The sequence below is a fragment of the Monodelphis domestica genome, chromosome 1, assembly GCF_027887165.1.
Source record: "Monodelphis domestica isolate mMonDom1 chromosome 1, mMonDom1.pri, whole genome shotgun sequence".
In the NCBI taxonomy this organism is placed as follows: Eukaryota; Metazoa; Chordata; class Mammalia; order Didelphimorphia; family Didelphidae; genus Monodelphis; species Monodelphis domestica.
In genome coordinates, this window is record NC_077227.1 from 425,816,694 (window position 1) to 425,822,463 (window position 5,770).

The following is a 5,770-nucleotide window of genomic DNA, read 5'->3' on the forward strand; positions in this document are numbered from 1 at the left end:
GAAAGTGTGCCCAAACCCAAACTGGGCAACTAGGGTATTGGCCATCCATGTGTGAATCAGAGAAGTCATCTCCCCTTTCCCTCAAAATCTCTTCCTTGAGGTCAATGACAGACCCTCCAAGTACAGATTCATCGTGAACCATCTCCATTTTCTGAAAGCAATTTCTCCCAATAATATGGATAAGTTCCATAATGGCCCCTTCTCTCTATCTTAGATCCTAAGTTCTGAACTTAGAATCAGGAAAATCTGTTTCAACTCTCAGCTCTATCCCTCATTTTCTGTTTGATCATGGGTAATTTCCTCCTGAGTTTCATTTTCCTCAAATAATCATTTCACTGTCCTGCTCAAAAACCTTCCACAACTCCCTCCCATTTATAAGATAAAATGCAAACTCCTTTGCCTCTATTGAAGAACTTCTATAATCTTGCTCCAAACTACTTTTTCAGCCTTATTTCCAGGGGCATTCTGGTGAATGTTTAACAACTGACTCTCTGGCGGGACATAATTTTGTTTAATCTGCATTATCAACAGTTTCTCCATCTTTCTTAAGTGTAGACAATTTAAAAAAAGACAATAAACCAAGCCCTGATTTGTAGTGGTTTGCAAATTTTCGAGGTACAAATGATCACACTGAATGTTTAACAACTGGTTCTCTCTGAGGCCACCTGAGCTAGTTGCAGCCCACCCCTTCATAGTTCACATCATTCTCTTTATCACTTCACTCCCAGCTCCATTCATTCTCTGAACTGCTCCACCTCACTATGACTGTTTTATCTACCTTGGGAAAGACTCCATCCTGATTGGTGAGCCGCAGGCTCAGATAGATGTTTCGTGAGTGGTCCCAACCATGCTGCTCATACCTCTCCAAGCTCACTTCTCTCTCACTCTTCAGACTATTCCTTTCTGACAGCTGCCTTGCCCATCTTAATCCCACAGAGGAAGGGGTCTTCAGCCTTTTCTCTTTCAAAAGTCCTCAGCTGTTTCAAAGGTCTTGCAGAGAAGAGAGAATCAGACACAGTAGCAGCTGCCTACTGGAATTAAGTCAGGAAATAAGAGAAAATTTTATTTACACCAGGTGGGCAAGGTGCCATTGTGGTGGTACAGAAAAGCCTCTGAATTCAAATTTGTGCTCTATTACTCAGATATGTGTGACTTTGGGCAAGTCACCTCACCCAAGACCACTTCTATTTTGGTTGCCCCAAAGGTACAGTGGAAGGCTTGGACTACATGATCTCTAAGAGTCTATCCAACTCAAAATTCTGTGACTCAGTCTGGCCTCAGATGCTTCCTAGTTGTCTGGCCCTGAGCAAAAAAAAATCATTAACCCTAATTGCCTACCCCTTCTTCTGTCTTAAAGTAGATACTAAGGAGGTCAGCTAGGTGGCTCAGGACTAGAAATGGGAGGTCCTCAGTTCAAATGTGCCTTCAGACACTTCCTAGCTGTGTGACTCTAGGATTCCTGTTCTTCTGTCTTAGAACCAATACCTGGTATTTGTTCTAAAATAGAAGTAAGGGTTGAAAAAATAGATACTAAGAAAGAAGGTAAGGATTTTTAAAAATAATAAATCCTATGACTCTCCAATCATGTTAGAGGGCTTTGGAACTCTCCTTTGCCCCATCGTGGCCTACCTTTTCTTATACCTCTGTGTGTATGCCATATCCCAGAAAGTAAGGTTCTTGAGAGCAAGGATTGTGCAATTTTCATCTCTAGTTCCCCTTCACTCATCCCAGTTGCTTGCACATAGAAGGTACTTCTGAATGTTTGATCAATGGAATTGAATTTAGTCTACAAAATGGAGCCCAGTGTCTTGCTTTTCATAGTTTTAAAATGGAAGTGAACTCACTCTTTGGGAAGGACATATATAAGCTTTGGTAAATTCAAAAGGAGGTGATCAGGATGGTGGGGATAGTGGAGACCATGACCTCTAAGAGATTCTTGAAGGAACTAGGAATACTTAGCTGAAAGAAGTATCAGGGCAGGGAGGCATGGACATGCTCTCTCCAGTTAGTTGAAGGGCTACCATATGGAAAAGAGATTAGCCTTCTTCTGATTGGTCCCAGAAGGCAGAAATAGGAGTCACAACTGGAAATTATGGAGAGACAGGTGTTTACCTGTTGTAAGAAAAAATCCTAATAATTGAAAATCATCCAATAATTGGTGCTTACTAAATATCCAGCTCTCCATCCATTTGACTGCCAAGATGTTTATATCAAATAGGTCACTATATATTCTCTACATCATATAATGACTATTTTATTTCTCCTCTCTGGTCCTCAGTTTCTCTTTCTGCAAAATGAGAGACTGGAACAGGTGATCTCTAAGGCCACTTCCAACATTACAGACCTATAAAAATAGCCCACTTGCTCCCATGGGGCCAGATCTCCTCCCTCTCCCCCTGACTCCCCCTGCTGTCCTCTTCAGTTGCTTTTCTTCAGAACCTGGGAAGTTCAGCCCCTAACTAAGTTCCCTCCCTTCCCAGCCTGCTTTCCCCTGCAGTTGGTTTCAGCCGGTGCTGCTGTGAACAGTTACATGCTCAGCCCCTGGGGGGCCCAGGTACATTAAGCTTCATGTCATGGCCGGCTTCCTGCTCCTTTGCTTGCCTTCCCCTAGTCCCTCTGTCACCTTTTAATAGATTTCTTGGGGAACGAGTAATTTGTTCCTGGTGCCGGCTTTACACTCGACATGAAATCCCGGCAGGCCTCAGAGGTCAGCAAGGAGATGCTCAAAGCCGGCTGTGAGAGGCAGATGCTGGGTTATTCATGACCCCTAAGCCGGACCACTCTACCAATTACCGCCCAGCCGGCTCCCTGCCATGGAGCTGCCCAGGGCCAAGTGTTTGAAGTCCATGCGAGGGATCTGCTGCGGGTAAACAAAACTTCCTCAGCAGCCTGGATTGATGGGCAGCAGAGATGTGCACCATGCTATCAACACAGGCCCAGGCACGCTGGCCCCGCTCCCGCTGGACCCTGCTCCAGGGTGCCTGCAACAGCGATGACTTTCCAGTCCAGCCCCCGGCTCACCCACAGCCACTAGGGCTGGAGCTCCTTGGGGGAGACGCTGCTGGAAAGAATCCAGCCTGGAGTTACAGCAGATGCAGCTTGGTTTCTGGGTCACTGCTCTTATTACAGTCTCAGAAGCACAGAATGTTAGAGCTAGAAGGGAGTTCGAAACCATTCAGAAAAACGGCATCATTTTAGAGAGGAAGAAACTCAGAGGAGGAGAAAAGACTTACCAAAGGTGACACAGTCCACTTGGAGAGCCTTGGATTTAGAACCGGAAAGGACTTTAAAGGTTGTCTAATCCACCCCCTTCGTTTTATAGAAGAGGAAATGGAGGCCCAGAGAAGGGAAGGAATTTACCCAAAGGCACACAGGAAATCAATGGCAGAACTATGACTTAAATTCCAGTCTTAATGGAAGACTAGAGTTCTTTCCACTACACTATGTTTCACTTTCTAAGGCGACATTAATAATTGTAATCTCCATTTCTCTAATTCTGTAAGTTTACAAAATGCTTTCCCCACAACAATTTTATGAAATGTCATATCATTCTTAAATTTACAGAGAATAAGCATCTATACAATATTTTAAGGTTTGCGTTCTCTCATTTGGTCCCCTTGGCTTGTGAGGTAGGTTCCATTTTATAGAAAAGGTCTCAGCTTCTGAGTGTCTGAATCAGAATTGGATTCCAGGTCTTCCTGACTCTGAGACAAGTGCTGTGCCTACTACTTAATGAAACTAAAACTTGAGGGCCACATAGCTACCAATTCTCGCTGTTTTCTGCCCAGTTTTGAGGTATTTTTGTTTTTGTTTTTTATCAAAACAGCTCTATCAAGAACTTCCCCTAGAGCAGCCAAAACTCTTGGTACTTCTATTTCCATATAAGATGAAGAGGTGACTTCTTAATGGGAAGTTCCACTTATGTTCCTTGCCATATGCAAAAACGTTCAGCAGTTGCCAAGTAGCAAGGGTAGCCAGGTAGTGGAGTGGACAGAAATCCAGATTTGGAGTCAGGAGGTCCTGGGTTCAAATATGGCCCCAGATACTTCCTAGATGTGTGACCCTGGGCAAGTCATTTAACCCCAATTGCCCAGCCCTTACTTCTGCTTTGGAACTGATACTGAGTATTGATTCAAGGGTGGAAAATAAGGGTTAAAAAAAAAAAAAGACCCAGTAGCCACAGTACAAAATTCAGATTCCTCATTCACCTATGTGAGGCAGTTAGTGGTACAACAACAGGCAGGCTCCTGGACCTGGAGTAAGAAAGGTGAATTCAAAACTGTCCTCATGCACTAACTAGTTATATGACCCTGGGCAAGTCATTTAGCCTCTGTTTGCTTCAGTTTCTTCAACTGTAAAATGGGAGTAATAAGAGGATCTACCTCACAGGGCTATTATGTGGATTGAAAGAGAAGTTTGTAAAGTGCCTGGCACATAATGGTGCTCTATAAATGCTTATTCACTCCTCCCTCCCCATTCCTCAGGCATTTAAGGCCCTCCACCATCTTTCCCCCAACCTACTTCTCTAGCCTCATATCCCTTTTTTCCCGTTCATGTACAGTACATGCCAACATGCCTGACCATCTGCCATGTATTCATGCCATCTCTATGCCAGAAGCCCCTCCTGCCCACGTCTGCTAGTTGGGATTCTACCTAATGCTGTAAGGCTCTTCTCAGGGATTATCTCCTCCACTGTCATCCCTGATAGCTCCCTTGTGTAAACAAGTCTAGTGCTATTCCTGACCTTGCCATATGCACTGGTCTCCTCTCCCTTCTGTCATCAGCAAACATGTACATTTCTTTCAAGGCAGAGCCTTTGCCTTCAAGGAACTTAAAGAAGAGGGCTCCTGGAAGAGACCTCAAAGGACTGGTGGGGCAGCAGTAGTAATAATAATAATAATAACAATAATAGTAATAATGGCAACCCATATTTCTGTAGTACTTTAAGGTTTGCAAAGGGTTTTCTGTACATTAATCTGACGTAAGTAGTGTAAGTCTTATTATAACTGTTTTAAAGATGAGGACTGAGGTTCAGAGGATAAAACAACTTTACTTTGGCTGCATAGCTAGTGAGTGTCAGGAGCAGGATTCAAATTCAGGTCTTTCCATGTGCCTTAATTCTTAGCACAAAGGTATACAGAGTAGTTTCTAGGCAGGCAGGCAGGCAGGCAGGAAGGAAGGAAGGAAGGAAGGAAGGAAGGAAGGAAGGAAGGAAGGAAGGGAGGAAGGGAGGGAGGGAGGAAAAGAGAGAGAGAGAGAGAGAGAGAGAGAGAGAGAGAGAGAGAGAGAGAGAGAGAGAGAAAGAGAGAAAGAAAGAAAGAAAGAAAGAAAGAAAGAAAGAAAGAAAGAAAGAAAGAAAGAAAGAAAGAAAGAAAGAAAGAAAGAAAGAAAGAAAGAAAGAAAGAAAGAAAGAAAGAAAGAAAGAAAGAAAGAAAGAAAGAAAGAAAGAAAGGAAGGAAGGAAGGAAGGAAGGAAGGAAGGGAAGGAGGGAGGAAAGAAGGAAGGAACACTGCTCAAAATGAGCCCCTCCCTTTCCCAAGCTAGTCAGTGCTACAGGTTTCTAAGATGCTGGTTTAAAAATTTCAACCTCTTAATTAATATCACTCCCCTCCCTTAACCACAACAGCAGTGTACAATGATCCAACTGTGAATGACAACTATTATCAGCAATGCAAAAATCTAGGACAAAAGGTTCTCCACTGCCTAGAAGGAACTGACAGAGTCTGAATGTAGATTGAAGCCTACCATTCTCCATTTTATTTCATCCATG